Raw genomic sequence first — 13,949 nt, 5'->3', positions numbered from 1 at the left:
ACTCCTAATTATTTGCTTTTCTTTGTGTATGTCTAGCTTTTAGTAATAATTGAAAGGAGTTACATTTTTAAAAAATCACTCATGCAAGTTTTTTAAAGTGTGTTTCAATTATACCCATGTATAGAAAGATGCCCGCACACATACTGGTCTCTTTAGTGTCTATAATTCTCTTTGAAAGCAGTTGGTAGATACCTACATTTAAGAAATCCAATTTAGTTGATTTCTGAATCCAGTGATTTTTGTTAATAAAGTTGAATACCATTTATTTATTTTTAAAATTTTTATTATACATGCTATATTCATGGAATATCAAGACCTTGAAGGAACTTAAATTACATATAAATATGTTTAGCTGAGCTGATTACAAACCACATTTAGTATCAGAACAGTTAAGCTGACACTTTCTTTTCCTTGCAGGTTGCCATCATTTTCTTGATTTCAGCAATAGCTTTCCTGGATTCAGCCTCTGGGAGCAGTTCATGACGGTGTGGCAGTGACACAGAGAGAAGGAGACTTGCAGCATGGCCAGGTGTTTCTCTGTGGAGTCCTCTCCTGGGTCATTCATCCAGTGATAGGCCTGCGTGAGAACCGCAGGTCCCAAATACTTGTCCTCCTTCTACCAGGAGCTAGAGTAAGCCGGTGCTGCAGCAGACACTGAGGATGCACTCAAGCAGCCCATCCAGTTTCTCCCAGTTTTCTGTGGATCGCATCCTGTAATGCTGTTTGCCTTCTGTTGCATTCACCAACCGCGAAAACAAATGTCGGAGACTTTCGGGGTTCCAAAGATGTTACTTTATTGGCCAAGTTTAACCTGCGCAGGGGCGAACTCTCCAAAGTGTGTGGAGACACGGTGCCCGCAAGGGCTGCAAATGAGAGTCATGCCAAAGGCTTACAGGCTTAGGGTTTTAAGGAGGCGTGCAAGCAATCTGGAAACAGAAGCAGATGTGGCAGTTAGCAGTTGGCTCAGGGGCACAATAGGGTTACTGATTATTGGTGAGTTAACTCGTGCACTGGCTTGTGCTCCTTTACCTGATTGGTCAGTCGAGCATGTGCACAGGGGCAAAATTTCCCTCCCTAGTGACTGTCCAGATGGCTATCTGCCTGACTAACCTTAGCTCTTAAACCACATCCTGGAACACACCCTGCTCTTCGGGCGTGTCCCGGAGCCTCTTTGCGTTAGTTAGTAAAACTCCTTTTGCTTCCTTACAGCTATGTTCTGGCTAGTTCCCCTTTGCCCTCAACACTTTCCTGGGATTCATCCTTCTTCTTCAAATAAGGCTCAATGGATTTGTGCTGAGCACAGAAGTTGCTCAGATCAGGAGCAAGATCTTCTGTCACAGACATTTGTGGAAGAGGATAGATTTTGAGACTTTTTTGAGGCAGGCTTCACTTCTTCGGGTGCCAGCCTGAGTGATGCTTCATTGATGTCCATTGCACAAGAGCCATAGACACCTTCTCCACATGATCTTTGGAAGGTCAAGGTAGAACCCATTTCATTCTTAATCTTCACTGAAGCATTCAGTACTATAGGACCACACTTATTCAAACTAATTGCATAAGTTTGTATATAAAGTTGATCTTCCTGGATATAAAGTTTTCCCTGGATACCATTCATAGATGGCAGATTTCTTAATTTGGGGAACTGTGGCTACAGTTGTTTGAGCCCCATAGTGGGCCTGTGGACAGGCTTCACCAAGGGCTGTGGCCAGGAATGGGCACCTCATCTGGTGATTTTTTTTAGGAAAGAAATATTTTATGGTTTGTCTCAAGATGTCTTATCTCCAGTCCATGATATTTTTCAAAAATTTCATTGAAAATTAATGTCATATTATTGCTCAAACATTCAAAAGCATCTTCCTTATAAATCCTATAGCAATGCTGATAAAATGGAATCAGATAGAAATTCCTATTAGCTTTTAATATCAATAAACAGGATATTATCTATTGAAACAAAGTTTTGCTCTACCTAAGACAGACATTGCATGGTATATTTCTTCTACAATGTATGTGATTTTAACTTTTGCAAATAAAATATTTTCGCAAATTTTACTCTGCTGACAGTCACGGCACACTATTATCTCATAGGGCTGTTTCACATAGTTGTGATCAATACCTCCCTCGCTTGCACTTACGTGGGCGTTTTCACACATGGATGAATGGGACTTGGAAATTTTTAATTTACTTGATTGAACTAAGTAGCCTTATAGCCTGCAGGAAGCTGAAGGGGGTAAATATTTTTATGTTTTATACAGTTTATATTGTCTTTGCTTTAGGGTATCAGACAGCTTCTTTAATACACCTTTTATTTATTGAAATCATTTAAAATAGTGACAACTAGACATGCTTCATTCTCCTTTCCTCCCAACACAAAAGAGCCCACTAACTTTTGAATGAAATAGGGAACACAACACAAATCATTTAAGACATACAAAATGTTCATGTTTACGTATCCTGAAACACACAGCTTGAACTGAAGAATTCAACTGGCTTTCTCCATTGTCTCACATTTGTCTACCCCTTTTCAATTCTCGCCACTTTAAATGCTAGTTGCCTCTTTAAATGCTAGTTGTCTCTTTAAATGCTAAATAATTTCCCATCAGAAATTTGACAATATACTAGATGCTAACAATGTGTATTTGTAAATAATTCATTGATTTGAAAACAGTTAACTTACAAATAAATGCTTAATCACCTTCCACTTTTTTCCCTATCTTATTAGTATATTTTATTACTTATTTTCATTTTGCATATATATTGTGCAACTACTATAAATAATACACTAAGCTAGATGCTAAACTCATAATGAGGGAAAAGAAAAAGAAAAAGATACAGCAAAATCAGGGCCTCCATAGACAGACCTTCTATTTTCATGAGAAAGACAGACATTCCAAATGAAACAAATGAAGTAAAGGGATTCAGGGGGAAAATACTGAGTAAAATCAAAATACAGAACAAACCACACTCAACAATCGCAAGTCAGGAAACGCTATCTTGTTTCCTCATTTAAACATGGGCCCCAGTAGCAAAATTCAGGGCAGGATGCCCTCCTGAGCCGAGAGGTTTGGAGGCAATTATGCCAGGGACTTGGCCAGCAGTTAGGTAAGGCCAAACAGAAAGGTGAGGTATGGAATTCAGAGTAGTTAAGAGAGGAACTGCAGGCTGATAAAAGAGAGAGCAATGATCAGAGGCACGAAGTTCCGGTAGGAAATAGGCAGGTCTGGCAAGCCAGTGTTAAAGTTATGTAGCAAAGTGGCAGACACTCAATAGATCGTCAGAATTAAAGTAAAAAAAAAAGTCCAAAGATTTTTGGTTTAAAAATAAGAGGTTTGGGTACATTAAGTAATTATTCATTAAATGCTATTGAGAATTCTATATACCAGAACTTGGGGAAACAAGGATGAATATGAAACTGATCTAGCTATTAAATAATTTCTTATATAAATGGTCACTGCACTCTAATTTATACCAGGGTCCATGGTGGGCACAAGCTCAAATAAATGGTAGACATTATTTTTATTCTTGTGTGGTTGACATCTACATGAAAGCAGACAAATAATTAAATAGAAATGTCTTCGTAGAAGCATATATCAACTGCTGCTCTAAGAAGCCTACACATTTAGCAATCCTAAAAAAGTAAAATGGAGGAAGGAGTTTGTTCAGTATGTGGAAGACCCCACTGCACCTAGAACTGCAGTGGATAAAAAGTATGACCTTCATGTGTATTTATCGAATACATGGCAGAAACTATACCCAGATAAGGTGAGGGCAAAAGGGGTTCAAAAGGGAGGGTCATATCTACATATACTTGTGTAAAAATAATGAATACAATAATCGAGGACCCAAGATTTTCTGAAGCAACTTTGATTTAAAATAGCTTGTCCTACAGTCTCCAAGATACACTCCTGCTTGCCAGACACATAGTGATGTTTGGCTTTAAAATGTGATCGTTTTAAGCATGTAGAAAAGAAAAATTAGGCTTGCTGCCAAGCTAACTGGCTTCTGAGGTGACTGGTTTCTGAGGCAGAATTATTCTGAGGCAGGACTCAGTTGATCTGACACAGAAGACTGCTATGAGCCTGCAGGTAGAGACAGCTGGAAACACCGGGTCAGAAGGCAGGGGACACATTCTATGAGGACGTGGTTTGAGATTCATTGCTGGTTTGCCAGCTACCTGATTCCTCCTGCTTTTATTTTTTTTCTCGTTTGATTACAGCTTAAACACTCCCTTATTGTAAATCATGAGTAGGCTGTTTGAGGGTTTAAAAATGCAACCACTGAAAAAATAAATTTTTGATTCTCTCTTCACCATCCAATGTATAAAATAATGACTCAGAAAAATGTGCTTAGTACCATCAGTAACATTCATCAAGAAGAGCCCAAGGCTCTACCCAGAATTCTTCACAATTCCTTGCACCATTTGTTCATAGTTTAATTAGATTAGTAAGCAAATTATTGTCAATTACACAGTTTCTGACAAAAGTAATCGCATAAACAGACACTATCTTGAGATGAGTTCTTTATGCAATAGATGATTTTTATTCTCCCACAACTCACTCCTACAATATTTTCAAAATTAAAATGTCACACACTAAGGTGCATCACGGTAATGCATCAAATGTCATTTTCTGTTTCCTCTCACATTTAATTTTTAATGTCTGCAATAAAAATTACTGTGTAACTTTGGAATAATCCTATAGAAAATAATTTTTGCCTGAGTCTGTGATATACAGCAGTGAAGAGAGGAATCCTCAACAATATTTGATTAAAATATTAAAGAATTTATCTTCGGATGCTGAAGCTGAATAACCCAAGATATAAAAAATTGATAATCTGCTATTACAATGGAAGTCTACTTTGGCTTATCTTAATATTAAAACTTCCAAAACACTGAAGTTTTCAGCAGTTAGAACATGAAGACTAGCCATGCCAAAGTTAAAAAAATTCACTTAATAATTTTAGGTATATTTGGATTTTATTTAATTTTAGGCCAAATCAGTAATTACTATTATATGCAGAGTGGATAATTTATAAAAATGTCCTCATATTTTTCAAAAGCCATGGTAACAAGTAAACATTAGAACTAGTTTTAAATCTTTCTAATTAATCAATGACTCCTTATTTCTGTGACTATGCCCCTGAATGTCAACCATCAGTGATGAATTACCTCCAAATGACTTTATTCTAAGGGTGCCATCCCCCTACCTTTGTAACCAAGATAGAAAAAAAATTATAACCACTACAAACACAAATTTTGTGTGTTTCAGTTTGTGTAATTTCTATTGCTTTATCCTGCTCATCAATTCTCACTTCCACTGCATTGCATCTACTGGCGATCCCATGAAAGGCATTCTTCATCTCTGCTACTGTGTTGGTCGTTTCTGCTTTTTCAATTGGATGTTATTTACAGTTTCCATCTCTCTGCTGAGTTTCCCCATTTAATCACGCATGCTGTCTACCTTTTCAGCAAAAACCTTTAATCTATTAAGCACAATTACCTTCAACTTCATGTCATATACTTCCAACATAGTGTCACGATAGCTTTGCCTCTTGGAAGTATGTTTCTGTAGCTTGCCTTTTTCCATGCCTCATAACTTTTTGTCATTGAAAGCTGGTCTTGTGTAGTATAGCAGACTGAGGTGAGTAGCTTTATACCTGGAAATGGGCGTGCTTTCCTTTCATTGAGGACTTCAGGGAACTGATTTGATTTACTCTAAGTAAGAGTTGGGCTGAGTTTGCGGGTCTTTTGTTGCTATGGTTACCCTCATTGCACCACAGGCTTCAAATTCTTTGGAATAATAACCTTGTGTTTAGAGTAGAAACTAATTCTCCAGAGGTTTTAGTTTTGTTGCTGTTTTTTTTTTGTCTTTATTTTTTTCTGTGTCTGTTCCACTGCTACCTTTATGGCTTTCTTTGTACTGCATGTCACAGATGGTCTGTCTCTAGCAAGATTCTTTTTCTATTTTAAGACTACATTTTTAGAGCAGTTTTAAGTTCACAGCAAAACTGAGAGGAGTATAGAGATTTCCCATATACCTCTTGTCCATACAATTGCACCTACAAATGACATTTGTTTCCAAGGATGAATCTAAAAAATCACAATCACCCAAAGTCCAGAGTTTACCTTAGGGTATATTCTTGATGTTATATATTCTATGGGCTCGGAAAAGCCTGTATGGGTCATTATAATATCGTGCAGAGTCTTTTCACTACCCTAAATGTCCTCTGTACTTTGCCTATTGATCCCTCCTCCTACCCCTGAAAGATTCTTTTTATTTTGTGCCTATTAGCCTGGGAGGCTCGGGTAGGCATATTCTATGTTCTAATAAAACCTCAGTTTTAGAAAAATACCATATCTGTGCTTACCTTCTCTCAGGCATAGAGCTTTGCCCCCTTCTCTTTGCTCACCTACAAGGGATTTCTACCAGCACCCTAACTAACACTGTTGAGAGACAACAGCATTTGTTGTTCTCTCAACAGATTACTGTTCAGTGAGGGAGATGGGGTATCTCAGCAGCATTCTCCCCCATCACCCGACTCTGACAACTTCTGTTGCCCCCTCCTCCTGTTCTGCAGCATGAGGGAGACTTTCTGAAAATGCTTCCTGTTTGCGTCTGTGTGTGAGCACTGGTGGAGTTTGTGGACAAGAAACCTGTAAGAAGATGAGCACACTCCTTATATCTGTAGCCTCCAGGGGCTCACCTCTTCCACCAGCATTCCCATCAGTGTGCCAAGCACCATCCCTAGCTGACCTCCTAGCAGACCAGCCAGGGGTCTGGCCCAGAGTGGGTCTGCCTAGGGCTAGCTTAGTATATGGGTTTTTGACTTCATGTAGGAAAGATTTCACACTAGTCTAGGTGACTATGAAGGTATGCTTTTTAAAGTTAGGGACAATGAAGCAAGGAAGGGCTTAGCATAGAAGAAGCAACAGGAGAGCCTAGGCTGGGCTGCCTTGGCTCATTGGCAAGTCAGAGAAAAGGAGGCTTTGGGGACACGTTCAGGGTGTAGCCTGGGACAAGCTGCCAGATGCCTATTGCCTTAGAGTTTAGGAGACCAGTGCCTGTAAAGAAAGAAATGGGGAAATTAGAAGGGAATGGCGCAGACTATTATTACCCAGAGGGAGAGTGCTTGCCCTGGGTCCTTTGTCTTGAGGCTTTTCTCTCTTTCTTGCAGGCCGGAATTTCAGGGGAAGTCTCAGGGGAGGGTTTCAGTAGACTATCCATCAGTTCTCAAAGTGTGCCCTTTCAGGGTCATGGTCTCCTCTGCTTGGTCACTGACAGAGCAGGAGATCTTTAGTCATTGTAGTTGGTTCTGGCTTCACCCACCTGGTTTTGCTGCTCTTCTGGGCCTGGAGCTGAAACACAGCTGAGCCTAGTGTGACTCTCTCTAGAGCGGTGGCCTTTTGTATCCGGCTGTAAATTGCTCAGCCTTTCGTGCAGCTGTCTGTCTCAGTTTCCCTGTTCCTCTTGCCAATGAATTTTCCCAGCTCCTCACTATCCTGTCTCACTACTGCTGACTGTCTGGCTATATCTTGCCCAAGAAAGCCACTGCTTCAATCTTTTCTGTCCCTGCCTGACTCTCCTTAGATTTAGGGCCAGTTGGCTGCTGTGCAATGTCAGCACTCGGTGGATTCAAGAAGAATTATGAATTTGGTACTTGTTTGACTTTTTTCACTGCAAGATTGGGAACATCACTCTTCACAGCTCCCTACATCCCCGAATGAAAAACAAAATAATCTTTGTTCTTTGAATTCTTTTTATCATTGTTCTGCTGTTCGAATTTTTAATTTTTTTGTTAGTTTCTTTTAAAATTGCTTCTGTTGACTTGCTATACATATATAGTTGGAGAAATAACATGATATTTCCATTGGGATACTAAAAACAAGAGAACAGAAGGGTAAATATTACAATATTGAAATAATCATTATTAGGCAAAAATTTGTCTTTCCTTTTCATTTTCATTATAAAATCACTAAGTTTCAGAAATATTTACACACAGACACACTCATGCACATAAACAGTAAGAGACTAAACACAAAGTTGTCATTTGCCTAAAGGAAATATGGTGAACTAATAAATGTTATTTTACCTACTACTAATCTAACAAAGATTTTCCCCAGAGGAGCACAAGTCACTTTGTGTTCATAAACTTGTTCTTATGTAGCTATTAAGAGAGGCCATAATAATCCTTATCATCTGAGTGTAGACTTGGAGAAGTTATAAAAAGTAGCTTGCCCTGGGCCAAAGTTAGCGGTGAGTCCCTGGGGACGCTGGTCCTGGTTCAGTGAATTTTTCCTTTCAGCTCCTTCTCTCCAAGCAAATCCTTAATCCAGATTCTTCAATTTTTAAATTGTGCTAGATAGTAATGCAAATATTCCACCATATTTTTCTGTATTTTCCTTTTGATTGGTACAGGTTCAATATATCATGCCAAAAATTTTCTCCCAAGATCTGCCCCAGCTGGTGGCACAGTGGATTGAACACGGGCCTGCAAACCAAATGGTTACGGGTTTATTTTCCAGTCAGGGCACAAGCCTGGGTTTCAGTCCAGGTCCCAAGTCAGGGGCATGAGAGAGGCAACCATGTACTGATGTTTCTTTCCCTCTCTTTCTCTATCCCTTCTCCTCTGCCTGGAAATAAATAAAATAAAATCCTTAAAAACATTTTTTTTCTCTCAATATGTGCCTTATATTGAAAGCAAAGCTGAACCATTAGGAGCCGCGTCTATGGAGCGGCTGATTTGACATTGCTGGAGGCAAGTTCCTCACTGGGTGAGTGGCTGTCACCTGGGTTGCATAGTGAAGTCTTCTGTACAGCAGTGCTTCTCCGACTTCCTGTGCATATTAACAACCAAGCTCTTGTCAACATGCAGATTCCAATTCAGCAGAGGTGGCAAAGCCCAAGATTCCATATTTCTAAGAAGCACCCAGGAGATACTGGTTTGCAAAGCACAGCTGAGCATATTAAAATACAATTGCTCTCATTTTGCATGATTCTCATATTGAAGATCTGGTTAACATTTGAGGGCAGGTTAACATTTGTGGTCTTTAAAAAACTCCAAATGCTATAGTTGACCTACAATATGGTTGCTTCAGGTGTGCATCTAGTGGTTAGACATTTTTATAATGTGAGACATAATTATCCCAATAAATGTATGTTGATTATAATTGAAAATTTTTTAAAGAATGTAAAATAACTGGTTAATATATTTACATTGGTTACATGTTGAAATGATTATGTTGTGGACACATTGAATCAAATAAAATAGAAATTAAAAATAAATAAAATAAAAGCTTCAAATGTGATTCTTTCACATAATAGGGATAAGAATCATTTTGGGAATGGGTCTTGTAGAGCTCAATTTTGATACCTAATTTGCATAATGATGAACTATGATGTGATAAAATGATACATTATTTTAAATTCAGATGCTCATTTGAATTTAAAATAGGGATTTTAAGCAAGACTTTGTTTTAGAATTCCTTTCATTAAAATGGGACACTTTAGATGTCCCTTTTGTGTTTATGAGAAAAAAAGTTGGTCTTTGAGGTGAAACATTGTTAAAATTCTGCTCGTTTAAAATGCTTTAAGAATGATCTTATTAAGTTCTAAACTATAATCATGATTCTCTGACTTCATAAAATTTCTACTATCAGGATTTAAAAGAGTTTCCTGGCAGCCTCTCATCAAAGGGAAATTCTTTTGCTATTAAAAGTTCTGCTCTTTCATTGTCCTCCAAGAGGGCCTCAGTGTTTCTCTCAGTTTAAACAAATTTTAGGAAGCCTTCTTTCCGCCTCTAGGCTCCTGACCTCCCTTATTTTGGAGCATTTATTTTAGAAAACCTGTCATTGCAAATTCTTTCTAAACCCTTTTGAGATACATATCTTTTTAAAAGCCTCTTGCCAGTTTTACAACCCAGGACTGTCTTTCTCAAGGAACTGGGGCTGATACTTTACAAACCAAACCATCAAGTTTTCTCCTCCCAGTTTCTGGAGGAACTAACCGCAGTAGGTGCCTTGCCCGGTGTTGTGAAACTATCTCCTGTTATGCACACACGGAAACGTTTCCTTTTGCTTTGAGTAAGGCCAACGAGCAAATGTAGATGGCCTCTGGGCTCGCACCTTCAACTCTTAAAATCTCTCCCACCCTCATTTCAGCAGAGCTGAGTTCAGGCTGAGCTCTGGCCTCCCTACCTTATTGCAGTAGCCTTTTTTTTCTTTTTTAAATATTTTTTTATTTAATTATTGTCCAAGTACAGTTTTGCATCCCCCTCTCCTATCCCAACCCACCCCCTCATGGTCCCCACCTCCCTCCCATTTCCACCCCCCCTATAGTTATTGTCCATGTGTCCTTTATACTTTATCGTTCATGTGAGTCCTTCCCCTTTTCCCCTGAAATTGTTTCCCCTCTCCCCTCTGGTCTTTTTCAGCCTGTTCTGAATATCAGTGTCTTTGGTCATATTTTGCTTGCTTGTTTGTTTTGTTGTTTAGGTTACTGTTAAAGGTGAGATGGCATGGTATTTGTCTTTCACTGCCTGTCTTATTTCACTCAGCATAATGCTTTCCAGTTCCATCCATGCTGTTGCAAAGGGTAGTATTTCCTTCTTTCTTTCTCCTGCATAGAATTCCATTGTGTAAATGTACCATAGTGTTTTGATCCATTCATTTACTGACGGGCATGTAGGTTGCTTCCAACTCTTGGCTATTGTAAATTGTGCTGCTACGAACATTGGATGTGCATAGGTTCTTTTGAATTGATGTTTTAGGGTTCTTAGGATATAATCCCAGCAGTGGAATTGCAGGGTTAAAAGGCAGGTCCATTTTTAGTTTTCTAAGAAAATTTCATACTGTTTTCCACAGTGGTTGTACCAGTCTACAATCCCACCAACAGGGAACTAGGGTCCCCTTTTCCCCACAACCTCTCCAGCACTTGTTGTTTGTTTCTTTGTTTATGATAGCCATTCTGACTGGTGTTAAGTGGTATCTCATTGTGGTTTTAATTTGCATCTCTCTGATAGCTAGCGATATTGAGCATCTTTTCGTGTGTCTCTGGATCCTCTGTATGTCCTCCTTTGAGAAGTGTCTGTTCACATCCTTTGCCCATTTTTTTAATTGGGTTGCTTGTCTTCTTAGAGTGGAGTCAAGTAAGTTCTTTATATATTTTGGAGATTAAACCTTTGTCTGAGGTATCATCGGCAAATATGTTTTCCCAAACAGTTGGTTCTCTTTTTATCTTAATACTGTTTTTTTAGCCATGCAGAAGCTTTTTATTTTGACAAGATCCCATTTGTTTATTCTTTCCTTTATATTTCTGAATGTCTTTCTTGACTGTTTGACTTTGTCCTGTATAATTTTTATTTTTATAGCATCTTGACATTAAACTTTTAAACCAAATTTAGGGAGTAATCTGTTTCCTAAATTTTTCTAACAGAGAAACTATTTGGTCTCTCATCTCTTCACCCAAACCCTCTACTCTCTCTAATACCCTTGATAACCTTTTTTGCTTAATTGAGTAATCGATGGGTCTCATCAAAATGCAGGTGTGCAGCACACACACACACACACACACACACACACACACATATATATATATATATATATATATATATATATATATATATATATATATGACNATATATATATATATATATATATATATATATATATATATGACACCTATATAGCACCTATGTATAAAAACTGATTGGGTGTCCTTTACCTGAGTTGAATGAATCTATACCATAGCACTTAAATTGGCCCTGAGCTGTAGGCAGGACAGTGGTTATATTTTCAGCTCTCAGAGCTTTTTAATCACAAGTTCCTTGAGGAACGTGGTGGATCAGAATCCTTCGTGTCAGATTTTCAGATGGGTTTGAGTATGTTTTTTCGAACAGGTCCTCAGTGAGACTTTTATCTCTTCAACTAACAAAAAGGAAAGGAAAAGCAACAGTCCAGCTAAGACAGGTGGCCATAGTTATTTCTGTCAGCCAGTGTTTTTTTAATACTTATTTTACCTATTAGACTCTCAGCCCATGAGGGAAAAGACTCATCTGTTTTGTTCTCTGTTTATGAACTTCTAGTACACGCAGTGCTAAGTGTATACAAACAAAACTCACAGTGACAACATGCTAAATCAACATTAGAAGTAGCTTAAATTTTTAAACTCAAATTTCAATGGCAATATAAATTTTTTAGTGTCTCACATAAGACTCAGCAATGAGAGTATGATGAATTTGGTGAGAAGGATTCATGGGAATTCAGTTCCCCAAAAGCATTTGGAATGTTTGCTGTGTTAAATACTAGAGACCAACTTCCCCAAACCTTTTCATTTCTGAGCTGCTTTCCAATCTTGTACCAATAATAGTCATTAGTTTTTATAATGCTCTAAAAGTTCAATTGATTTAAAAAATCTATGGAATAAAATCTGTCTCTAGAACTTATATGATCCCTGAATAGAGAACCCTGATTCCTATCAATTGGCTTTACTGTGTTGACTTTGCTAGAACATTCTAACCCTTAGAGTCCCTTGCTCTCCTCCAAATTACACTATAGGCAGGTTAAATAAGTGCAGCAATATTAGCATAACAATTATTGAAGGTAACTATGTTTTAGGCACTACTGTAGGCACTTTATATGCGTCAACTAATTCAGTCTCAGCAAAAATCCTGTGAGGTAGTACTAAGTTTAACAGCATGTTACACATTAGAAAATTGGACTCAGAAATACCAATACCATTTCAAAGATATACAACTTCAATATGGCAGAGCTACAATTTACAATTCAAGCCCAAATTTATTTTATTCTAAAGTTGATGCTTTTAATTCTTTACTAAATTATGACTTAGGAAAATTATTAACTTATGTAACCAAATCAAAATTAAAGTTGAATAAATTAACTAATTAAGAAAAAACAGGTATAGCCATTTTATTAATCCTTCTAAATAGCATTTCTTAGATTTTCAAAAATAGATTATCAAGATTAGCTTCTAAAATTTCAATAATACAGCTATTTAAGTATTTGTATCTAAATTACTATGATTATTTGTTATAAAATCCAGGCTTTTTATTCATCATTTATCCTCTTTTATCTAACTTCTCTTTGGGAAACATTTGACCAGCAATTTATTTGACACAGCTGAGAACTCTATTAAGCATTTAGAGGTTTAAACAGAAAGTAGATAATATGCTATAACAACTTACCTAACAATTTTCTTAGAACCATTTAGTACCAGAAGAGGAGTTCAATTAATTTGTTGATCTTGCGTTTTCTCTGTGTTGTTACACCTTCAAAGATGTCCTTTACTTCCAGATTCTCAAACACACACACTTAAAATCTGTCAATGATTTTGGGATGCCATGAAGGTGTATTATACCCAAGATCTTTATGGATTACATAGAAAACATGTAGGTATCATAAGTTAGACCTTTGTTTCAGAACCTCATTGAAATGGACCTCCGTGTCTAGGACTATTTCCCTAGGCACCTGCTTTCCCATCCTTTTGTGTCATTCCCTCAATCATTCTTCACACTTATTGTTAGAAATGGGTGAGAAAGAGAGGGAGGAAGAACCAGGTGATTTGATCCAAGTGCCTTTATTTGATGCTGCGCTGCGGGCCCGAATGGGCCCAACTTCAGCACTGGGGGAAGGGTTTTTAAAAGAAAAGGCAGGGGGTCTGTGCTGGGTTAGGAGAGGGGTTGCTCTAGGCGGGTACCTCCAGGGTTTCAGGACGGGAGCCAAGACAACGGGTTAGGTAAAGGGCGGGGTTGTTCCCAGGTACAGCAGGTCAGTCTGACCACAGGCCATTGTGACTGGTGCCAGATGTCTATTTTGAGAGGTGGGAGAGAGCTTCGATTAAGCCTTGGGCTATCAATTGAGTCGGGATAATTGAGTCACGAGCACTCAGCGGGTTGGAAAACTGGCCTGACTGAGTCACGAGCCATCTGGCGGGCTCAGA

The 13,949-nt window shown here is 38.2% G+C and overlaps 1 pseudogene; it reads right to left on the bottom strand.

Annotated features, from left to right (window-relative positions):
* Nucleotides 1-375: 375 nt before the first annotated feature.
* LOC118982346 (succinate dehydrogenase [ubiquinone] iron-sulfur subunit, mitochondrial-like) lies at nucleotides 376-1,845 on the bottom strand (annotated as a pseudogene).
* Nucleotides 1,846-13,949: the final 12,104 nt, after the last annotated feature.

The sequence above is a fragment of the Sturnira hondurensis genome, unplaced genomic scaffold, assembly GCF_014824575.4.
Source record: "Sturnira hondurensis isolate 20B ecotype Veracruz unplaced genomic scaffold, ASM1482457v3 Scaffold0025370, whole genome shotgun sequence".
Classification (NCBI taxonomy): domain Eukaryota; kingdom Metazoa; phylum Chordata; class Mammalia; order Chiroptera; family Phyllostomidae; genus Sturnira; species Sturnira hondurensis.
This window is presented reverse-complemented; position numbering and strand designations above follow the sequence as displayed.